Consider the following 25,517-nt stretch of genomic DNA (forward strand, 5'->3'; position numbering starts at 1 on the left):
TTAACATTTGCTAAATACGACCGGTTTGCATGGATATTTGTTATGTTTGTTTCTGAACTATCTATATATTTGAAATATTTAAATAACTTTAAAGGCATTCTTAACACTTGCCTGGATTCTCCCAATGTTGTCCCATGTGCTTTTTCCCTTTGCTGATTTGCTCTGTATCCTTTCATTGTAAAAATCTGTAGCCATGAGGGCCACTACAGAGTGAGTCCTATGAGTGTTCCTAGCAAATCATTGAACCTGCGGGTGGCCTCCAGAACCTCCGGCCCAGCTAGGTTCAATGCACCTTCATTTGAAAAATTCTGAGAGCATCTGAAGAAATGCAGCGTAGGCTAACACATCTACTGGCAGCCAGCAAGAAAAAGCAGACTCCTAGTGCATGGTTCAGACTCTTCAAGTTCATCTATCAGATGCTGCCATTGATTGGCAGACCTGAAAGCCCAGTGAATCTTGATGAATTTGACTCCAGTGTATCTCAGCTTAGTGATTCCAAACCGTAACATGAGGATAACTACCAGAAGACAACCAGCACATTTTTGAGAAAGTGATGTAGGGCCTTTTATAGACATGGAGTAGTTTATCAAATGAATTAATATATAGCTATTGATATATTAATATACTATTAATACATATCTATTGATATATTAATTATATATCTATTAATATATATTATATTACTATATATCTATTGATTAGTAGCTATCTATTGATACATTAATATATTAATTAACATATAATTAATATGTATAATATATATATATTAAAATTCTTAATTAACTCCTCTTCTTGTTATAGACTTTGGACTCAGATGTCTCTAAAAACAAATCCCAAATCCATAACTAATTATGTATAGGTAAGGCATCTTTGAAAGTGACTTAACCTCTGAGTTTCAGCTTCCTTATCTTTGAAATTATTTGCCATGAGTATTACCTAACACATACAAAACTACTAGCACAGAATTTGGCACATAATAAGCACTTAACAAATACTGTTCATACATGATTTTTCATATATTCCTGTGTACTGTGTCTTCTGCATTCTGAGTTAAGAAGGCAAAACAAGGGCATTGGTCAAAATTTCAAGGCACTAATCAAGACCAAAGATTTCCCTGAGAATTCAAAAGTAGGAAAAACTGAACAGGAGAGTAAGTCTTGTGGGACTTTGGAAACTACTGTATGAACAACCTGGCAAACCATGTTTAACATGAAAAATACACACACACACACACACACACACACACAGCCTTCTACTCCATGACACAAAGTGATTTGTGTAGCCATTATTGACTAAACCTAATACCCAATATAAACTATAATTCAAAACAAAACATTACATGCAAACTTGAAAATATTATTTTAAAAATTCTTGGGGCTCCTGGGTGGCGCAGTCGGTTAAGCGTCCGACTTCAGCCAGGTCACGATCTCGCGGTCCGGGAGTTCGAGCCCCGCGTCAGGCTCTGGGCTGATGGCTCGGAGCCTGGAGCCTGTTTCCGATTCTGTGTCTCCCACTCTCTCTGCCCCTCCCCCGTTCATGTTCTGTCTCTCTCTGTCCCAAAAATAAATAAAAAACGTTGAAAAAAAAATTAAAAAAAAAATAAAAATTCTTTGTTCACTTTACATGGTATTTTTCACATTTACTAACACATGATATTTTTAAAGTTAACTCTTTAATATGTATTATTTTTTTTAATCACACCGAGGTATTAATTTTGTTGAAAAGTTAAATTCTTTTGGATTAAAAATGCTATTTATTTATTTATTTTTTTAATTTTATTTAAATCCAAGTTAGTTAACATATTGTGTAATAATGGTTTCAGGAGTAGAATTATGATTCATCACTTACATAAAACACCCAGTACTCATCCCAAGAAGTACCCTCCTTAATGCCCATCATCCACTTAGCCCTTAGCCACATGCCACACCCCTCCAGCAACCATAAATTTGTTCTCTGTATTTGAGAGTCTATTCTGGTTCACCTCCTTCTGTGTTTTTATCTTATTTTTTCCCTCCCTTCCCCATGTTCATCTGTTTTGTTTCTTAAATATGCATATCAATGAAGTAATATATTTGTCTTTCTCTGACTAACTTATTTCACTTAGCATAACACCTTCCAGTTTCATACATGTTTTTGCAAATGGCAAGATTTCATTCTTTTTCATTGCCAAGTAGTATTCCATTATATATATATATATACATACATACATACATATATACATATATATATACATACATACATACATATATATATATACATACATACATACATATATACATATATATATACATACATATATATATACATACATACATACATATATACATATATATACATACATACATATATATACATACATACATACATATATACATATATATATACATACATACATATATATATATACATACATACATACATATATACATATATATATATTCCATTATATATATATATATATATATATATATATATATATACACACATACATACTATATGTGAATGTGCCCCTTCGAATCAGCATTTTCATATCCTTTGGATAAATACCTAGTAGTGCAATTGCTGGGTCATAGGGTAGCTCTATGTTTAATTTTTTGAGGAAACTCCATACTGTTTCCCAGAGTGGCTGCACCAGTTCTCATTCCCACTAGCAGTGCAAAAGTATTCTCCTTTCTCCACATCTTCATTGGCATCTGTTGCTTCCTGAGTTGTTAATTTTAGCCATTCTGACAGGTGTGAGGAGGTATCTCATTGTGATTTTGATTTGTATTTCCCTGATGATGAATGATATTGAGCATCTCTTCATGTGTCTGTTAGCTATCTGGATGTCTTCTTTGAAAAAGTGTCTGCTCATGTCTTTTGCCAATGTCTTTACTGGATTATTTGTTTTTTGGGTGTTGAGTTTGAAAAGTTCTTTATAGATTTTGGATACTAACCCTTTACCTAATATGTCATTTGTAAATATCTTTTCCCATTCTGTCAGTTGCCTTTTAGTTTTGTTGATTGTTTCCTTTGCTCTGCAGAAGCTTTTTATCTTAATGAAGTCCCAATAGTTCATTTTTGCTTTTGTTTCCCTTGCCTTTGGAGACATGTCTAGTAAGAAGTTGCTGCAGCCAAGGTCAAAGAGTGCTATCTGTTTTCTCCTCTAGGGTTTTGATGTTCCCTATTTTACATTTAGGTCTTTCATCCATTTTGAGTTTACTTTTGTGTATGGTGTTTAAAAACTATCCTCTAGGGGCACCTGAGAGGCTTAGTCGGTTGAGTCTTGGACTCCTGATTTCGTCTCAGGTCACGGTTTAGAGATTCCTGGGATTGAGCCCCATGTCTGGCTCTGTGTTGACAGTGTAGAGCCTGCTTGAGAGTCTTTCTCTCACTGTCTGTCTCTCAGCCCCACTTACACACACACACACACACACACACACACACACACAGAGTCTCTCTCTCTTTCTCAAAATAAATAAATAAACTTTAAAAAAGAAAACAAAAACTATCATCTAACCATATACTGTGTGGTAAGAATCTTAGTCTTATTCTTTGTGTTGGGCTACATCTTTTAAAGAAATTAAATTTATGATAGAGCTGTTGAAATTCTATTACTTTAGCTATACGGTTTGTAATAACTACATTCTATAACTAAATTGGATTATCTAACAACTTGCTTGAGAGCACTGACTATGCCTATCTAATTTGCCCGACTGGACAATAAGCAAAATTTCCAAACCATATAGTCTTAAAAATGAATACATTTTCTCTTTAATAATGGCTTTCTCTAAACATCAGGGAGTACAAATGCTTAGTTGCAGCATTGTATTTTTCAAGACAATGATATTTATTTAGCAAGAATCGAATTCCTTGACTTACTGGAATTAAATTACTACTTAGGAACAGGAACAGTATTAATATACAGTTTTCATTAAGATGCTAATTTATCTAAGATTACTTAACTCTCCAGTGAGTACACATTCTATAAAAAAAAACAGAATTCTGAAGTAATGTAATTGCTAAATATTCCCTACAGTATAAGAATTGCACACATTCTTTCAAATTGATTTGTAATGGCATTATAGCAAAAAGCTGAGAATTTATGCATTAGCCTAGTTCTTTTTTTTCCTCATGAGAAAATTAATGATACAAGTATAAATGAAAGACTTGATATTTCTATAACTGTGTACTTGGTTTTTGTGAAAATAGATTAAACTAGCCTAGCTAGTTTGTTATTTTGTTCCTAAAACAATGTACAAATTTTAGTCATTGAGATACAAAAAAACAAAAATTGGAATGCAAAAGGCTACAGTCCTGGCATAAAAATAGGCAGAAAATAGTGTTAAAGCAATAAATAAATTTATACTTGCGTGCAAGGTAATTTAAGGATCTAATTTGAAGTGTTTCTAAATTGCTATTTATCAGCACACTGTTTACTGAATAACCCTTCCCCACTATTTTGTTAACTTTTTATCATGTACTTAAAATGCTATATATGAAGCTGTAGAGAAGATTATATGAGTTAACTATAATCCCACCATCTAGACAATAATAATATTATGTTTGGTCAATTTTTTCCAGTCTTCTTTCACATATATATACATTTTCTCACAAAACTCAAAGTAAACTAATAATTTCATATTCAGTGTTTTATTTGTGATTATATATAAATGTTCCCCACATCATAAAAAAGTTATTTTTAAATATTTTTATGTCTATAACAGAAATATTCTTACTGCCCAATAGCTAGACATTTTTGCTGGTTTTGACATTTTTTTCTACTGCAAGTAATATGAAGTGAACATCCTTTTTCTTATATCTCAGTCAGTATCCTTAAATATTTTCTAAGAATAGAGTAAGAAGGGAAGTACTAAATCAAAAGAAATAAGCTTTTTAAATGTTGTTAATACATATTGGTAGTTTGCTTTCCAGAATGTTACAGCCATTCACACATTTAATAGTTTCTGAGAATGTTCATCTACTCACAGTCTCCAGTATGGAGAAATATCATGTTATTATTTATTTAAATCTTTTGTAACTTGGTAGGTAAAACAATGTATCAGATAACTTCTTTAATTTGCCTTTGTGTTTAATTAAATTCTATACACACACACATACACACACACACACACACATATGCACATACATATGGAGAGTAACGTCAGCAACATGGCTGCAAACATGTACCAGGATTGTGTCGCCCAAACCCCCAACAACAAAAACGTGGCATCCATTCATGGAAGAAAGTACTTTCGTGGGAGCTATGGCATCTGGCACTCTACACCAAGGGACCCGGGAAGAACCTTGCCTACTTATGCATCAGTTAACAGGCAGATAGACCTTGGTTCTGGCTGTGGACACTGCAAAGGCACACGAACCAACTCCAGTTTCTCTTAGCTGTGATCCAGAAATCCCCAGAAAAAAACTTAGACAATCACGCATGGGTAAGAGAGCCTTTGTGGAAGTCCAGGTCTTGAGCGAAGTTCCAGCATACTGATGACACACATACAAATACAAGTTTGTATGTACTGGAGAGGGATAGAGGAACAGTTGGACTTTATCTACATCAGCCCTCTGATGGCTGGTGCACAGTGCAGGGCCAAGAGAGATCTTCTCAAAACATTATTTCTCCCACAAGGAGAAAGTAAGAGCATGTGATTGAGCACCCAGCTTCTCCAGCTGTGTAGGATGCTGCCAAAGAGGTCCATTTCTTGGGGCACCTGGGTGGCTCAGTCAGTTAAGCATCTGACTTCAGCTCAGGTCACGATCTCACAGCTTGTGGGTTCAAGCCCCACATCAGGCTCTGTGCTGACAGCTCTGAGCCTGGAGCCCACTTCAGATTCTGTGTCTCCCTCTTTCTGCCCCTTACCCACTCTCTCTCTTTCTCTGTCTCAGAAATAAATAAATATTTAAAAAAATTTTTTTAAAGAGGTCCATTGCTCTCTCAGTCTTGGTGATGATTTTTGGATACAATACCAAAAGTACATGAAACAAAAGCAAAAACCGACAAGTTGAACTACATCAAACTAAAAGCCTCTGCACAGCAAAAGAAACAATCACCAAACGAAAAGGCAACATATGAAATAGGAAAAAATATTTGGAAATCATGTATGTGATAGGGGTTAATATTCAAAATATATAAAGAACTCATATAAGTCAAGAGCAAAAAACCCAAACAGTCCAATTAAACAATGGGCAGAGAAGCCAAATAATCAGTTTTTCCAAAGACATACAAATGTCCGTTGGGTACATGAACAAAATTTCCAACATCACTAATCATCAGGGAAATGCATATCAAAACCACAGTGGGATATCACCTCACACCTGTTTAGAATGGCTGTTATCAAAAAGAAAAGAAACAGCAAGTATTAGCAATAGTGGAGAAAAGGGAACCCTTGTACACTGTGGGAATGTAAATTGGTACAGCCACAACGTAAAACAGAATGAAGTTTCCTCAGAAAAATTAAAGATAGAACTACCATATGATTAAGCAATCCTACTTCTATGTATATATCGAAAGGAAGTCAAATCAGTATCTCAAATAGTTGTCTTTGCTCTCATGTTCATTGCAGCATTACTCACAATAGCCAAGATGTAAAAACAACCTAAATATCCAGCAATGGGTGAATAAAGAAGATGTGGTATATATACAGAAGGGAATATTATTCAGCCATAAAAACGAAGGAAATATATTTGCAAAAGCATTGATGGACCGTGAGGGCATTATGCTAAGTAAAATAAGCTAGACAAAGACAAATACCGTATGATCACACTTAAATGTGGAATATAAAAAAAGTCAAACTCCTAGAAACAGAAAGTAGAATAGTGGGGCCCGGGTGTGCAGAAAACATGTTGGTTAAGGGTACAAATGTTCAGTTACAAGATGAGTAAGTTTAGGGACTCTAACGTATGGCATAGTGATTATACTTAATAATACTGTATTAAAAACTTGAAAGAAAGAAATGGTAATTATGTGAGGTGATACAGGTGTTACCTAACCCTACTGTTGTAATCATTTCACATATATTAATGTGTCAAATCAACCCATTGTACACCTTAAACGTATATAGTGATATATGTCTAGTTATATCTCACTAAATCTGGGGGAAAAAGTGAATAAAACTTTTTGCTTACACATTCGCTCAAAAAATATACATTAAATTAATATATTTTTGGTAATTATCCGTTTATGTCATTTTCCCATATATTTCATATTTGTTACATCACTACAGTGTATGTATATACTCATATACATAGATGTTTAGACATACGTATGTATACACATACAGTCTATTATATATGTTGAGAATATATTCCTAGTTTGTTGGTCAATCGTCCTTGCCACGCCCACCATGGCCACCATTTAGCAAATGGTAGGAAGATAGAGTTTAATGGAGAGCAAAGGCTTTGACAAATACATGAAGGAAGTAGGAATGGAGATGGCTCTGTGAAAAGTGGGTGCAGTGGCCAACCAGACTGTATCATCTCTTCTGATGGCAAAATCCTCACCATAAAAACTGAGAACACTTTGAAAACAACAGTTTTCCTGTAACCTAGAAGTTTGAAGAAACTACAGCTGGTAGCAGAAAAACAGACTGTCTGCAACTACACTAACAATGCATTGGTTCAACATCAGGAATGTGATGGAAGGAAAGCACATTAACAAGAAAACTAGAAGATGGGAAATTAGTAGCAGAAGATGCCATGAACAATGTCACCTGTACTTATGTCTATGAAAAAGTAGGGTAAAAATTCCATCATCACTTTGGACAGGAACTATCTGGGAGGATGAACAAGCTCAGTTCAATGAGGAAATCCCCATACTGCTTTTATTTTTCATTACTGTGTTCAATTACCTGTATCATCAACAGTTTACATGCAACTATTTCAAAGTGTTGATTTAATTATGATCATCCCTTTGGTTAGTAAATAAATGTGTTTGTGCTAAAAATAAAATAAAAAATAAAAAAATAAAATTTGGTCTATCTTGATTCCTGTAGGCAAAAGATGTTTAAAGAGCCAATTTTATAAATACGTTCCTTTTTGATTCTTGCCATTACTTTGAAATATTTATCTATATTATCTTTCAGTGTACTGTTAATATAATATATATAATGTAAATTATAAATATAGACATGCATATCATTTAATCTATCTAAAATGCATCTGGCTTATGCTATGAGATAAAAATTTAATGGCTATTATATCTAGTCAGATGGAGAATATATTTGTATAATTTTTCAGTGGGTTCTTAAGATCTTAAATGAAAATTTTTTTCTTTTGCTTTCACATGAGAGCAACATCTTGGTTGGTCACAGATAACATACTATCTTCCACAAAATTCTATGGACATTTCAAAATTATCTCCCATCATAAAAATCTGAAACTAACCCAAGTTCACACCTTTGTGGCCAGTTTTCTTTTTTTGTTTCTGTTTTGTTTTCTGATCCTTGCTTATGGATTCATAAGAATATTTTATACTTTTGAAGTTCATAAACATTGCAAGGATGTGTCTAAATGCCTCTTTTTTATAAATTTTATCTGAAGTATGGCATACCCTTTCAATGAGTCCTTTGTAACTGAAGACTTTTTACAATTATGTTGTAAAGAATTACTTCTGTTTTAGCGGCCTTGGCCTGTGCTATGAGAGTGCCTGTAATTCTGTTTGCATTTTTTTTTTCTGGTTATTTCCCATTTCTATAGTCTCCTTTCTCATCACTTTTATTTATTTGCTTTTCTCTCTGTATCTTGGGAGACCATCTCAAGGCTATCCCCCAAAATGAGATTAAATGGAATCGCACATGCTGATAGTTTTCAATACTGGATTTTTATTTAAATCACTCGTGAAATGTAATAGTAACAGTAATAATAATAAAGTCGGGTAAGCTTAGAGCTATGACACCGCACAGATCATGAGACATTCTATTCTCTGTTGGTAGTGATTGCTGGAGTTGTACAATGATGTGGAACTGCCTAAGTCCTGTTCTAGACCAATTAAATCAGAATCTTTGTATGCTGTAAAGCACTGACATATAAAATTTTTCTTTAGTTGATCCTAGTGTGCAGCCATGATTAGAGAGGTGGGGTAGCCAATGGCATATGTATAGGGCTTAGCACATGGCCTGAAATACATCAGTGCTCAGGACATGTTAAACAGTCTCAGCTTTAGCATCTGCCTCTGTATCATCATTTTATTATCCACAAAGCCAATTTTAACTCTTTAGCGCAGATTTTAATCTACTTTTGCTGTTCTGTTTTTTTATGCCTTCCTTACCCAATCTTCTGTCTGCCTCATATTCTCATCTTTTGGCTGTTTACCCTTGTTTCATGAAGACTATGTCTTGCTTATTCTATCAAAGATGTCAAGAAATTTCCTAAACTTATTTCCTAATTAGGTGCTATTTTCAAAAATAAGAACTCTATACAGGCTCAGTTTTGCTAATGGCCAAGATGTATGGGTTGGCCCCATGGATTGCTAAGAGTGTCTCATCAAGCACGCAGCCAGAATGTGAACCAGCATGCAGATTCTCAAGCATAGTTCTGTTGAATTAGGAGAAGCTTTTCTCTTATGACCTCTCTCTGGTTCTCCGTTGGCTTGAAGAGACAGAGTATACTCCACAACATGTACTGAAGACACAAGCATTCCAAACTCCCTCCATTTTCCTTAATTTGTCATTCAACAAATACTTACAGGTAATGTCCTAGGTGCTAGAGAATGCAGAGGTGAACTATGTCCTTCTTTTCACAGAGCTTACATGTTAGTACCAGAAGCAGACAATACTTATCTACATAAATAAGATTACTTCAGATATTACTATTGCACATTAAGAAAACAAAATAGGACAACATTAAAAGGGTCCAGAGAGGAGCAACATTTACCTGATGGAAATACACTTACTGGGATGCCATGTGCCACTATCAACATTTCTGCTCTGATGTTTCCTATGACGTAGTATGCTGTCAAATGGACATGGGGGAGAAGTTCTACGACCACCTCAAAAGACACTTGCAGAAGATACCTGCCCAATGTTTTGGTTGGTCTTGAGCCAGGGCCTCTTTTCCAGAAAGCAGAGAATACAAATAAAATGTCTCCCTACTTTCATTTAGAGTATTTGAGCTTGGTCTATTCCAAGTGAGAAAGTATCTATTAATTACCAATTAGTTCTCAATTCAGCCCAAAATTTTAAGTTTATCCAAGACCAACAATAGTTTTACAGTCAAATTTAGTTGGGAAATTATTATGTTCTTTTTTTTCTCCATGTTAAAGGGCATTTTATGGGAAATAGAGAATAGCAACATCTATCCAAACTGGACCAGAATGCTTAAACATTTCCCTTATTTCTGTGCTCTAGGTCAGAAGCTGTATAAAAAATTCTTTGGTTATGTTTCAAGGACTTCAGGCTCTTCAGCCCACCCTCCTTTCCTACTCATTTTTAATGCCATTGTGTCTCTAGTTTAGTCCTCTTTACATTGTACTTCCTTACATTGTACCTTACGTTGTACTCTTCCTTACATTGCTCCTGCCCATCCCCTCCAGATGGATGTTTTAGTCAAACTGTCCCTTGGAATTTTATTCTAGTTTCATTCCTAGACATTGGGCTTCACTTCTTCCATGATCCCATGGTGTGTCACCTGCTGATCAATCCTTCCTGACTCCCTCATTCAAACCAGACTTCCAGTGACATTGACTTTGTCAGGTGCCCTGGGTTTTCGTTAGTTCTTCAGAAGAGTTCAGATGACTAACCAGGTTAAACCAGAGATCCTATTTAAATATTTCATTTAATGGCTTTCACTCAGTGTCTCTACCCTGACTGTTGCCAAGTAGAATATTTAGATATTGAAAATACAGCTGTAAACAAGGCATACAGGTCCCCGATCAAATGCAAATAACAATACATGGAGAAATAGACAAGTCAACTAACAATGTTAAAACAGTATGATAAGCATGGTGATTGGAAAAATTCAGTGTTTTCTAAGATCAGACACTTATACTATATTTGAGTTGTATGGAAAGAAACTGTCTAAACTAGAGTCTGATGGATGAGTTAAATAGGAATGAGCAAAGAAAAGAGATGGGAGGGAAAGAGCTCTCTAGAAGCACTAACATTTAATCATGAGCATGCCCATGTAATGAGATCAGCACAGTTTGCTAGGGAGACAGTTGGTGAGCGCTTGGACAAAAGAACCTTCATCAGTTCTCAGTACAGCCAGGGTAAGAAGCTTTCATTTTCCTAGATGTGATGGAAGTCTCTATCATGTATTAGAATTATTGTTAATTTATTCATTCAGCAACTATATCTACTACTTCAATGCAGAATGTGATGTTGGACTATAATACCAATTATGGGAGGTATGACCCCTTCTCTCATGGATTTTATTCCTGCCTTGCATGTAGTAAGGTCTACTTGTAAGCTTTTCGGTTCCAGTGACTTCTCTGAAGTCAATGTGGTAGAACATTTTGGTGGAACAAACCTACAAGTAGATAAGTCAAGAATAAAATAAAATATGTAGGAAGAAAAGAGGGCAGGGTATTTTTTAAAAGGATTTAGAAACAAAGGGGAAGAAGAGAACTGAGATAAGGGAAAGAAAGAAGGGAAAGACAGACAGAGAATAGAAACAGTACGTTTATGATGGAGAAAGCAAAGTATATCATAAAAAGCTTCTCAAGTATAACAGACTGCAAATATTTGATATTACAGTCTTTCTAAATTAGGTTTAGAATACCTAGTATGCCTAACTCAAAATCTTCTGCATATAGTTGCATGAAAAGTATTTTATGGAAATAAGCAGCCCAGGGCTTTCTTTGAATGCCAAGGGACTCATTTTCAATGAAAATTTTGCATGAATCTCACTGCTGCCATGACAAATACCTGTCATCAAACTACCGTTCCAATGCCATCTTTTGCCACTGTAAGTTTTAAGGCCTTGATCAACATTTTCTACCTGAAAACTTCAAGAAAATTACTCTGACAACTGTAATCACTGTGTCCTTTAGACACAAGAAATGGCTTGTTACTGCAGCTAAAATCACAGTTATCTTCTTGGGGCAGGGGGGACTACTTTAAAGAAAGAACAGGTGGCTCAGTTGGTTAAGCGTCCAACTCTTGATATCAGCTCAGGTCATGATCTCAAGGTTATGAGGTGGAGCCCCACATCAGGCTCTATGCTGACAGTGCAGAGCCTGCTTGGGATTCTCTCTCTCCCTTTCTCTCTGCCTCTCACCAATTTTCTCTCTTTCTCTCTTTTTCTCAAAATAAATAAACATTTTAAAAAGCCAAAAAGAATAGATAGTTAGAAAATGTGTCTAATGGGTACCCTGTATTATATAATAATTTCAATTAAATAACAACGTATTTATTGGGCACTTAATAACTATAGGGTCTCATGCTTAATGCTCAATAGAAACTAATGAGTTTAAAAAGGAGAGGCTGTAGTTCCTTCTCTTAAACAGGTTGTGGTCTTATTGTACAAGGGAAAATAAAATAGTCTCATTATAAATTTAAAATTAGGAGAATGTGCCATAAGAGAATTTAAAAATACATACAGAAGAAGACATAAATTATATCAGATTGGAGGATCAAGAAAGTCTTTACTGAAACGATGACCTAGGATGGTCTCAGAATATAACCAGAATTTCAAAAAGTAAAAAAAGATCAGATGCTATTCTAAATCGAAGAAATAGCATAAGCCAAGGCACAGAGGCAGAAAACTTATGTGCTATTTAGGGAAAAGTCTAGTTCATCTGGAGCACTAAGTAACACAAAAGCACCAGTGGGAGAATCAAACCATGCTGTGGAGGACCATGAAAGTTTCAGTGAAATCCACACACAATTTTATAAATAATGGAGAGCAACTGTATTTGTTGTAAAAGAAAAGACACCATAAGAACTTCTTATTAGGAAAATTATAGGCAGTAATATGTAGAATGAATTACAGCAGAGAAAGGCTGGAATTTAGAATCAAATGTAATAGACAAAAAAAAATACGTGTTGAGGTTTGAAGGCACCCAATGAGTTGGTATTCTCTTTTCTCTGGCCAAGCTCTGGATCAACCGAAATTGATAAAGGAGATGGTGGATGGGTACAAAATGTATTGAAGGTCATGGCTTGGAGGTGCAGCAATGACAGAGTTCCTCATATGGAACCCTAGCATATGATAGACTTAGCCACTGCAGACTGCCCTACAAAATTTTGGGTGTAAAAGAGGAAAGAAGATGGAGGGGATTAAATTAAATGCTCGGACCCTTTCCCCTAATATACTGGGGGAAGAAAAACTGAAGAGCCAGACAAAAGTCTACAGAGGTATTATGGAGGAGCTCTCTTTATGGGAAATTGGCAAAGTATTCCCACATCCCCAATAAAAGGGCTTCTATTTTCTTGGTGGTGGGGAATGATAGCTAACATTTATTACCAGCAAAAAAAACCCCTCCCTAAACAGTTTACATTTAATATTCAAGAAAATCTAGGATATAGGTACTGTTATTATTTTCATTTACAGGTTTGAAAAAAGTGAGCAAATTGGGCCAGGTGGCACAGCTTATAGTGACAGACCCCAAATTGAACCTAATGCGATATGGTTCTACAGTTTTCTCCCCAACTGCTATGCCAAGAGATGTGAAGACATGGTTCTGGAAAATACATACTCTTCAGGGAAGAGCTTATGGACAAGGAACCTGGGAAGGAGTCAAGAAACTACAAGAGGGCTTTGTGAGGGAAACCAACTTAAACAAAACACCTCTTGGATAGTCTTGTTCTGAAGACTCAGAACAGTTTCAGTAGACTTGTGCGTGAAAGCTTGATTAGAGATACAAGAAAGAATAAATATGAATAAGTCGAAGCAACAAGAATACATTTTCAAGAAATATGTCATTTGAAGTAAAGGAGAGTTACAATATGAAAGCTTATGAAAATTGGAATGTGGAACAAAGATGTTTTGGGCAGTTTGTTAGGGTATCGGAGAATGTCTATAAAAAGAGAAGACACTTCCAGTGGAGAAGGACAATTTGAAGACACAGATGAGAAGGAACAAACTTAGGGGCTTATGCTCCAGAAGAGGCAAGAAGAAAAGAGATTGAGAAACAATATACCTTAAAATCAGGGACTTCTTTTGGTGAAGAGACACGTTGTTATTTGAAGACAGAGAAATCGAGGAGTCTCAACTAGATACACCTCAAACACAAATTAGAGAAATCACTCAGGATTTGACATAGATTGAGCACTAAGGCTTCAATCCAGGGGGAATTGCCACAGTTCTCCCTGGAAATGGACTAGTGAACCAATAAAAATAGCACTGCTAGGAATTTACCCAAGGGATACAGGAGTACTGATGCATAGGGGCACTTGTACCCCAATGTTCATAGCAGCACTCTCAACAATAGCCAAATTATGGAAAGAGCCTAAATGTCCATCAACTGATGAATGGATAAAGAAATTGTGGTTTATATACACAATGGAATACTACGTGGCAATGAGAAAAAATGAAATATGGCCTTTTGTAGCAAAGTGGATGGAACTGGAGAGTGTAATGCTAAGTGAAATAAGCCATACAGAGAAAGACAGATACCATATGGTTTCACTCTTATGTGGATCCTGAGAAACTCAACAGGAACCCATGGGGGAGGGGAAGGAAAAAAAAAAAAAAGGACGTTAGAGTGGGAGAGAGCCAAAGCATAAGAGACTGTTAAAAACTGAGAACAAACTGAGGGTTGATGGGGGGGTGGGAGGGAGGGGAGGGTGGGTGATGGGTATTGAGGAGGGCACCTTTTGGGATGAGCACTGGGTGTTGTATGGAAACCAATTTGTCAATAAATCTCATATACATAAAAAAAAAATAGACAAAAGATTGCTGGGAAGTGACGCCCAGCTGAGGCATGCTAGTATAGATGTGTTGTTGATCCAGTCAGTTGGGGAAAAAAGGCTCTTTTGACATGGTTGAAATAATACACAGTGACCAAAAAGTAACTCGTAACACTGTAAACCTATAACTTTCTTGTGTCTGAAGCATATAAACGGATTCAAGTCCTTTTGGCCAAACCCTTTGTAAGTCTAATGCTTTGGCAGCTGACTGACCACACATACATACAAATGAAATAAAGCATTGAGTCAATTATTTTATTCATTTGAGCCACTAACCACCCCCCCAAACCATTGAACCCATTATTTTACATCAAAATATATTTGTACTGAAAAAAGGCCAAATAGCACTTTCAATACAAGGAAAACTGAGAAAAGGTGTGCTTAATCTTCAAAGTCTTATACCAGAAAGCAGCAACAGATGCCATATGTGTGGAATAGAAAATTATTCCATTCTATTTCAAAAAGGAAATCCTAGTTTTGCTGAGGCTTAAATCACACCTATTCTCTTCATTTTACTACTTCTTCTTCAATACTGTTTTTCTTTATATTCCATATGTCTTTAATTCCTGATTTTTTTAAAAGTTCATTTATTTTGAGAGAGACAGAGATAGTATGGGGGGGAGGGGCAGAGAGAGGGAGAGAGAGAATCCCGAGCAGGCTCCATGCTGTTAGCACAGAGCCCCATGCAGGGCTCAATCCCATGAACCGCAAGTTCATGACCTGAGCCAAAATCAAGAGTCAGACATTCAACTGACTGAGCCACCCAGGCACCACCAACTTCACGATTTTTTAAAACAACTCCATTGTTTAGGAAAATATGATTAACACTATGTCTTTAGGTCAACAAAATGAAGGAGTCTTCAGGTGTTTTGGTCATTCAGGCACTGTATGCAATTTTATTTGATGGGAAAGTGGGAGGCAGAATAAAGGGGGAAAAGTGGTATGAGAGAATTTGACATTTACAGAATGCCTAAAATTTGCTGATATTATATACAGTGTAATAAAATGGTTTCAGCCTGTGCATTGAAACTCATTCATAAGTCATGAAATCAACTTGACGGCCCATGAACCAGTCTTTTAAAAAGTGAAATAGAATAAAATAAAATGAAACAGAGTACTACACATATGCTAAGAAAAATCTGGTTTAGAGAAACTTTTGTCTCAGTTACACATAACCGCACACATACATATCCATCTGTGAAGCCCAGGTCATGATATCAAATGTGCTATTTTGCTATGGATTATGGGCAAAACAGCTCTGAAGTCATCAGCTTAATGTTTTTGGCTAGTGAGAATACCTTCTACTTTTCCAAGCATCCTAATTTTCTTTTGAAGTCTTGAGATAGAAATGTTTAGAAGAAGAAGAAGAAGAAGAAGAAGAAGAAGAAGAAGAAGGAGAGGAGGAGGAGAAGGGAGAAGGAAGGGGAGGGGGAGGAGGAGGAGGAGGGAGAAAGAGGAGAAATTCCTAAATCAGCTCCCTAGCATGGAAGTTGAGAGAAGTCAAATCAGCTAACAGGACACTCTTTCCTAAAACTTAGAGTCTCAAGCAGGTCACAAAGGATGAAGACTACACAAATAGTTGGCACACATCCCTTCTAGTGGTGACATCCATACCACCCCGTTTAGGTTAGGAGACCATTTCTGTGGTTCCTGCTAACTTAGTTGGTGCCTACTTCTGCTTCTTCTCTAGCTTCTTGTCAATATTTTAAGTCCTGACTTCTTTCTGATAAATCCTTTTTGCTCATTAGCTGGCATCAATTGTTGTTACTTTAACTGAAGGATCCTACACTTATACATGTGTGTTGTTTCATTTAAACCTCAAAACTATTCTGTGATATAGGTATTATTTTTATTTGACCAATGAGAAAGGTAAGATTCGTGGTAATTTTGCCAAAGGTCATCTTGCAGGTATGGAATTCAGACCAGGTCACTGTGACTTAAAGTTTATCCTCTTTGTATTAAATAATGCGCACTGAGCTGGCAATAACAAATAGTGATATATTTCTTATGCAGAATAATTTTATGCGGATGATTTGTCAGAAAATAGTTCTGATTTTGAGTGAATCAAAATCAATAGTTTTCTATTAACTTCAAGACAAAGTTCAGCAGTCTGGAGCTCTTACAGAAAGTTTTAAGATTATGCATGTTGAGAAAATATAGCTTCTCCTGTTTTGCTGATATTTCCATTGATTTTAAGAAAGAAAGGTCTTTTATCCTATTAGTTGCATCCCATTAGCAATAAACCAGAGTTCTGAAATTCTCAAGATCTATCAAATGAAGTTGAACAGCTCAGGAATTATCCTAGGAAATGCATCAGTGTCAACAGACAAAAGACAGACTGGGTAATTCAGCTGAACAACAGCATTCTTCATCAACGTCGTAAGTTCTCTCCATCTGTCTAAATCTCCACCCCCTCAACACACACACTCAATCATTTATTCCTGTTAATTATTTTTGTTACCACTCCTCCTTTTTGTTACATACAACCTGTAATACAGTCTCTTATCTTTGTTAGCCTGCGTTATTGCTAAGGCTTTTCACTTGTATTCCTAAGTCAGGCTTCAATTTCTTCAAATCCATGCTTTCCATTGCTGCAGAGCAAAGCACGATTCCCTGTCATTCATGCTTGAAACTTTTAATGGGATTTCCATTATTTAAAGAATAACTTATAGTATCCTTATTTTAATACATATTAATATTCATCAATATTTTAAAGCTTAAAGCTTGAGGTTTTTCAAACACATTATATGGTTTTATATCTGTACCATTACACATGGTATAATGTTTTAACTGTGTGGAATGAACTTTTTCAAATTTGCCTTCCTGGAAAAATCTTATCAGTCCTTAAAAACCCAGTTTTGATGTTACCCACCACCCCCCCCCAACCCACTCCCCGCCCAGGAAGTCTTCCCAATTATTTTCTAACACCATTAAAGAGTTAATCACACTCTCCTTTATTATCTCTTTTTTTTTGTATTTATAGTCTGTTCTTGTTCATTTATTCAACAAATATTTCACCGAGGCAATATTCTATACTCTGAGGATATACAAGTGAGTAAAACAGACAAAAAAATCTAACTTCACAAGGCAAAACAATCAATAAGAAAAGGTTTTAAATATATCAAAAGTAAGATAGATACAACTTCTTGGGGGAAAAAAGAAAGAAGTATTAAAGGGGGTGACATTTCCATCAGGGTAGTTAGGAAAAGTTTCACATGAGATGCATTTGAGGAAGGACATAAAGGAGGGGAAGGTATGAGCCTTGGAAATGTCTAAGGAGCATTTTAGGCAGAGGGAACTATAAATGCAAAGGTGCCCATGTAGGAATGTGCTGGCAAAATCAAGAAAGAGTGACTGGGATCAGGGTTAAAAGATACAATCAGAGACCAGGCCATGGAGGATTGGGCATGAGCTTTGAAGGGGATGGGAAGCCATGGGAAGTATCAAAATAGATAAGAGATATGATCTGAGTTGATTTATAAGTTCACTCTGTACAAATTCTGCTCTCATCCAAATGCCCCAATCAAATGCGGAGACCAGATTAGACAGACAAGGTATCTTTACTTTCATGTGACACTCACAAACAACTGTGAAAACAGAGCATCTGCTGCTTTTGGCCTAAGGTAGTTACTGACTAAGACCTGCCAGATATATACAGCAAGTCTGTCCTTCACTTCTAATATTTGAACATTAGGTCACAAATAATTCAAAGTAGAATAGTATACGATCTACTTTCTCTAGGGCTGTCCATTTGTGAACATGCCAGTCAGATCTAAACATAAAATTAATGCAAGGACAAACATAAAAGGATTTTGTGATTAGAAAGGCACTATGCAAAAACTATTGGGAAACTAACTTGCAAATTATTTTCCTGGTGGAGATTTAGAGTTGGAGAAAGAAGGCTGGTGATGTGGAGTTGATATTTAAGTTGCCCAATTATGAGAAGGTAAAGGAAGGAAGTTGCACAACATATTTTTAGAGGTTCAGTGTAGGCAATTCTCTGATTATATAAATACTCTTATTTGGAAAGAGATAGATGACTACTATAGTTGCTACTTAAACTTATCATCTATCCTTCCAGTGATCTTGTTTTTATGCCTGAAAATTAATCAAATGAACCTGAAAAGTAAAATGTTAAAAACCCTGAAGTTCTTTAAGACATTTGTCTTGCTAAAATAGTCCCATCTGTCACCTTAGAGCCAAAAAAAGCACAGGAAATTATGGTATGCTTTTCCTCACCTTTGTACAATAACTTCAGAGTTCTCACTTATTGAAATATTTCCAGTAATATGTTTCTTAACTTTATCAGCTATATAACTTGTCATGCCACAGTACCTGCACAGAAAAGGTAGGCAAAATTTACATGGAATGCACACTAAGGTGAACTCTGGAACCAAGTGGGTTTAGTCCTGGCTGCAGCACATGCTGTATGATGTTGGTCAAGTTTTTTTTACCTCTCTATGGCTCAGTTTCCTTCTCCGTTAAAAGAGGCTAACAACCTACCCTACAAGCTATTATGTCAATTAAATGGGTTAGTAAGTAAAATGCTTAGAATAGTGCCTAGAACAATATTAGAGCTCAACCATAATGTTAAATATGTAGAAAATATGTAGAAAACTCTGGGTGATACCAAAACACCCGTGTAGTATAGCAAATGTGCATATAGAGTCTTCAATATCTAAAACAATTTAAATAAATACACTGAATCCTTTATATGCCTGCCTTTATTATATTTATCACCAATCAAAATTACCTATCATGGCAATCATGTATATAGCTTTTCTCATATCTTTGCAACTCTTCATTCATGAACCCTAAGTTCTTTCACCAACAGGGCCTTTTAGAAATGGAAACAGCCACACTACTATGGGTTACCCTATAATAAGCAGGGGGAAAAGGGAAGGGAGAGAGGGAGGAAGGGAGCAAAGAAGGAAGCCTTTGTTGAGCAACAAGCTCTTGTCTGGAGCCCTAGTGCTTTACCAGAACAGGGAATCTGCTTCCTCCCCAATTTTTAAGACCCAGCATACAACAAAAGATTCTTAGGGAAACATCTCATATGGCTCTTTTCATTTTTGTACAGCTTTGTTAAGAGCAAGATTAGTATGTAAAAGGTAGGTTGATTTTATTATATATATATACATATATATAATATTATGTATTATATATAATATAATATATTTTTATAATATATGTTATAACTGGTTATATATTACATATAGTACATAGCATTATATAATATATAGGAGATAAAATGTATATAATATAATATAATATAATATAATATAATATAATATAAACACATATGTGTGTATTTCTTAAGCTGCTTTAACATTGATTCTTCCAAAGTAGCGGGATACCTACTTTTAGAATTATTTCATTTACCTTTTCCTAAAACCTGCTTCCCCCATCCATGCAGCTATATCATTGGGTTATAGGCAGGCATGTGGCCCTAAGACCCTTGCCAGTTATAAATGGACACTTGATCCAAAGCCACAACAAATAGCCTGTCTTCTTGGAGAATTCAGAATTGGGGCTGAGAAAGATATCTCTTCTTACTGGAAGGATCGTATATTATGTAAATGTGGGTGCTTATTTACAGCCATTTATTCTATCATGTGAGCTATAAGAGAAGAGGAAGCTGATCCATAGAGCAAGAAGGAAGTATTTTGCAGAGGGGTGGTGATGAGAAAACATCCTGTTGACATTTATATGCCTGGTACTAACTACTTTGCTGATACCTAGATGTGGTCTTCCCCTTATTACAAATTCTGTTTTTTCACCCAAGCTAGTTCAAATAGGTTTCTGCAACTTGTATCCAAATGAGTCTTTCTTTATTAATATGTCCAGTTTAATCAAAGTACAACATATATGAAATACCTATTATGTTTCATATATTGAGTGTACAAAATGAAAAAAGTATGGTTCTGGCATTTTTGATGTTGCATTGGTCAAGAAATAAAAGATGTAAAACATATATAACTATGACATAACATGGTAAACGGACCAATCTGTGGAATGTATTCTAGGTATAGCTATTAATAAACAATACGTAATCCTTTGTTCAGTTCCTCCTTTGATCTCCTCTTTACTGAGGAGTACATCCATAGACTCACTCCTGCAGATTATCAGCTCCACTTTCCAAAGCTATTTCAGAGAGTCATCTTTTTCACCTGGATGGTGAGCCCCCTGTTGAGCCTTGCCCCTCCATGGAAGCCTGATCTAGGAATTCTACTGCCTTTCCAAGCCAAAGAATCTGTCATCAAAGCTATTGCTCTCAGCTAGAGCAAACTACTCTGGCACCATCGCCTGAGCAGCAGGTACAAACCCATATGTCACAGACTTGTTAAAAGCAAATTGGTCCGTATACCAATGATCAAGTATATTTCCTAATAACTGAGAATTTCTTCCTGGGATTTTATGGAATAAGATTCCAAGCACAAAGAGAAAAGAGACTGTCCTGTTCATTTATTCTTGTTGTTGACTCTAATATTAGTAGAATTTAAAAATTGTAAAGATAATTCATCCTTGTTTAAAATTAAAAGTTAACATCAGATGCTGTTTTTAACAGGAGGAATTTTGGAAGGTTGAGGAAAGTTGAGCTATGAAAACAGGGCTTGCAGAACACAATTCAGTGAGCTGGACACTACATCTCGTTATATCACCAAGATAAATATTCACAAGTCACATCTTTTGAAGGCACTAAAACCATAAATATCAGACAGTTGGAGAAAAAGGTTCCATATTGTAAGATTTATACATTTGGCATGTAGCTATTAGAAAAACATTTTGTTACTTATAGGTTTTTCAGTTATATTTTACTTTTAACTATAATGACTAATTGTCATATGAACATTAATCTTGAGGCTATGAAATGTAGGCATTTTGGAAAAATGAATGCACTCACTATACATTAGTGACAGAAAGATGGAGGTTTTGAATAGTTAACCACTCTCTATGATATTGCTATAATTATCTCAGTCTGCATAAAGTCTGGTCATATTCTCTGGACTTAGAAACCACTATTTCTATCTTTACATCATTTTTGGGAATAATAATACTATTATTTACAGTAACTAAAACAAGTATTTTTATATCATAAAGAATATCAATTTCTTCAAGGTATTTATTTATAAAAACACTGAATTTTAGAAAGCATAAATTTTATTTCCAATGTTTTTCTTGGTACAATCCAGAGGTCAGTTTTATTTGAATAGCTCAGAAAGAAAAGAATCACAAATGTTTTTTGATGGGGCCACAGTTCCTCTTTTCCTCATACCTACCTCTTGCACATTTATATTACCACTTATGCCCTTAAACACAAGCGAATTTGTGATCTTTTTTTTTAAACTATCTTCCCACACAATTATTTTTATGATTTCAATGGTTTGTTTACTTTTACCCATTATGAAATGTTAAAGCATGAATGAGACACAAGGAACCACAATTAACCTTAAGAACAAAAGAATAATTTCTCATTTTACCAAACAACAAAACCACTCTTACTATTAATAATTCATAAGAAAGGCAGCAGCTATCAATTAAGAAAAAACAAATCAAGTTGGGGATAGAAGTTGCAAAACAGGCACAGTCATCAAATTTGCAATTATTAGAGCTGCTCTAAAGTACCAGTGATAGGTGATACATATCCAAAGGTATGGCTACAGCACAGAAGAATGATTAGTGAATGTATGCATGGCTACATTGATGGTTCTGCTCCTATTTCCCAAAATTAATAAACAAATGAGAACTCATTAACCAGAACCAATAAGGATTGGTAGGAAATAAAAATAAGCTGTCTCTAACCTAGGGAGGAGCTTGATCCACGTCTTACTATCATGCTGGTTGATTAGAACTTAGAATAAATATATATTTAAAAAGCTATCAGCACTGGTCTGAATTCCTAAAAATCTGCATAGTCAATAATGTAATTGAAATATAAGGAAGGTTAACTGTCGCCAGCTGATCTAAGACCTCTCCAGTTCTTTTGACTTATAACAGCAGCCTTTAAATATATGAGGTCCTTAAAGTTTAGCTACTTCTGCCAAACACATAGATATTTATAGAATAAATGTTTATTAGGAAGAAGGTGCAATATAGTTTATGTGTTACACTATTTAAGGCAAAAGATTCTTCAGTTTTCTGCCTTGCTTTAGGTGCTCTAATTATACCTGGCCTGACAGGATTACTCAAGGCAGACATAGGAACATTCCAGAGATAGGATTCAGTTTTACCTGTGGCTTCCATTAGGAAAGAAAAATTATCCTAAACCAATGGCTGGACAGAGTACCATTTAGGAATTGAGTCTGGAAACTTTCTTGAGGATACAGACAGACCATAGCCATTACTAGATTCTTTTCCCCTATTTAGAGTACCTCTAAAATGTTTTAGCTGATCCATATCTTGAATACATTTTATTTCATCAATGAAGGCCCTTTACTAACACTCATAGTGCTAATTAAGGTAACAATTCCATTAATATAAATCCATTTCTGGCATTCAATATGCCTTTTAATGAAATCTCCTACATTAAGAAAAATCTAGATTGTCGCTAAAGGTTTGCTGCCACTGCCTCTGGATTACCTCTGGTTCTATGTCTGAAGGTCAGGTGACCTTCTCAGGACTGAGCATGACAAGCATATCACATGCATTTTCCATTGGTAAAGAATGTTAGTCGCCCCCCCCCCCAAATTTCTTTTCTCTGAATTAAGCAATTCCTGTACCTCGGATTGCATCATTTCAGGGTCTTTCATATTTAGTGTGCTGTAAATTCTTTCTGAAAGAGTGGAGTTGGGAAAGAGACAATATTATTAAGCCTTCAGACATAGAGCCATTATAACAAGGTGTTGCAAGAGAGAAGACACAGCAGGGCTGGCCATCACTCATTCTCTTCATTATCTCTACTACTTATCAGGCAATTAATAGAGTAAAATAATCACCAGAGTCAAGAGGGTTTGGACAGAGCACAGAAATTTTATGCAACTGACTTTACAGTGGCTGAATACTTAAATCAAAAAAAAAAAAAAAAAGCTTGCAAAGTAAAGAAAATTTAAATACGCTTAACTGCTTGAGAATCTTTGGAACCAAGCTATGATCACTTCAGAAAATGTTCTTCTAAAAATTGCTGTCTAATGTCAACCAGATCTTTCCCATAGCCCTTATTTCTGGTTCTCAAGGATCTCTGACCTCTATCTGATCCTCCTTCACCAATTTGATATTATAAAACAAGGAAGCATACTGCCATGGAGAGATCATAGGCACAGAGCTGAATACCTACCAGGATTCATGTTTGACCCTGAAACTTTGCTCAAGCTATTCCTAGAAATGCTACCCCTTTTCACCTCTGGCTCATAGTCATGTCAACTATGAGGTCCTCATTCTCCCTCAATATTGTTATGAGATACTTCTTACCTTAAACTGTCATAAATCTGACCACGAATTGTTTCATAAGCCTAAGATTTCCCTGGCTCTTGGTATTGACATCCCAGTTACTGAACAAGTCACACCCTCCAGCATTAAACAAAGAGAAAAAAGCAACAGAATGTTTACTGTCTGTAGGTCCCCCAAATAGGTATTTTATAAAATCCCTGAATAAACTTTCTCCCCTGCCAGGTGGTGATGGAGAGGAAGATATGGAGTAGGGCTAATATAGAGAAATTTACCATAAAACTGAGTTAGGATAAATTATTCAAAACAAGGCTACCAGCCAATGGGGAATCAGCATGGGTTGCAGAAAGAACCCAGGTATGCGTGTAAATGGTTGGAGAACTCTGGGAATCTAAGGGAAGGCATTGTCAGGTAGGAGAGGAGCCAAGTAGTACTCCTGGTCAGGATTTGATGCATTTGAAGTGCTGAAAGAGTTTATATAGATCACTGCTTATAAACAAAATTTAAATAGATAGATAAATAAGTATATAGATAGGTATAATTAGTATATAGATATATAGGTATAATATAGATAGATAGGTATAATAAGTATATAGATAGGTAATAATTAATACATACAAGAGCCAATTTTAAAAGGGTACCAAAACCTTTCTCTAATCTCATATTAATTCCATTTTAAGAAAGGTTTCATTTCTGATTCCTCCCACAAGACCGTGAACTCCTCAAAGGCAGAGGCTGCTTATTTTCCTCTGAATCTCCAGGTGATTCCCAAAAATAGGTTTATTAAAAGAAATAAAATGTCAGGTACCTCATATGTGTTCTGTTTGTTGATTGAAATTAATGCCAGTAGAATGGCTCCTGCCTCAACTTTGTATTTAAGTAGCTAGCATCTTTCTTCCATAAGAATGATCCTCCTTTCCCTCAAAACATCTCAATCTTGTAATGAGAAGCAGGTGTTCTTCTCATTTCTTTGTGGATAAATTAAAAGACAAAGAGGTGAACAGACGGCTCAGGAAAAGCAGGCAGCTGCTGAGGCAGGAGTAGATTTTGGTTATTCTGTGTCCCTGGCTAGCAGGCTTTGCATACTGATTTCTCTGCTGAATCTACTCCAACAAAACAGCCATTTGCCAGAGTGGAAGCTGTGACTCCTTTATAGTGGACCCACATTCAGCTGTGAAGTTCAGGTTTTACTGCCTGGGAAAGTTTATTTCAGGACAAAGTTAGTAGGGATATATGTGAATTCCTGGCATTGAAAGCTGTGCCACAGGGAATGTCAGTAATTTCAGACAATTTATG

The 25,517-nt window shown here is 35.7% G+C and overlaps 1 protein-coding gene and 1 pseudogene across 2 annotated transcripts in view; one reads left to right on the top strand and one right to left on the bottom strand.

The window, feature by feature from the left end:
• Positions 1–25,517, bottom strand: part of GRM1 (glutamate metabotropic receptor 1) — a 423,633-nt gene that overhangs the window by 177,026 nt on the left and 221,090 nt on the right. The window lies entirely within an intron of this gene.
• LOC124528349 (fatty acid-binding protein 5-like) lies at positions 7,335–7,731 on the top strand (annotated as a pseudogene).

This window comes from Lynx rufus, unplaced genomic scaffold (genome assembly GCF_022079265.1).
Source record: "Lynx rufus isolate CCGP_SWC_20201006 ecotype Redwood Valley unplaced genomic scaffold, mLynRuf1.p SCAF_6, whole genome shotgun sequence".
Taxonomy (NCBI): Eukaryota; Metazoa; Chordata; class Mammalia; order Carnivora; family Felidae; genus Lynx; species Lynx rufus.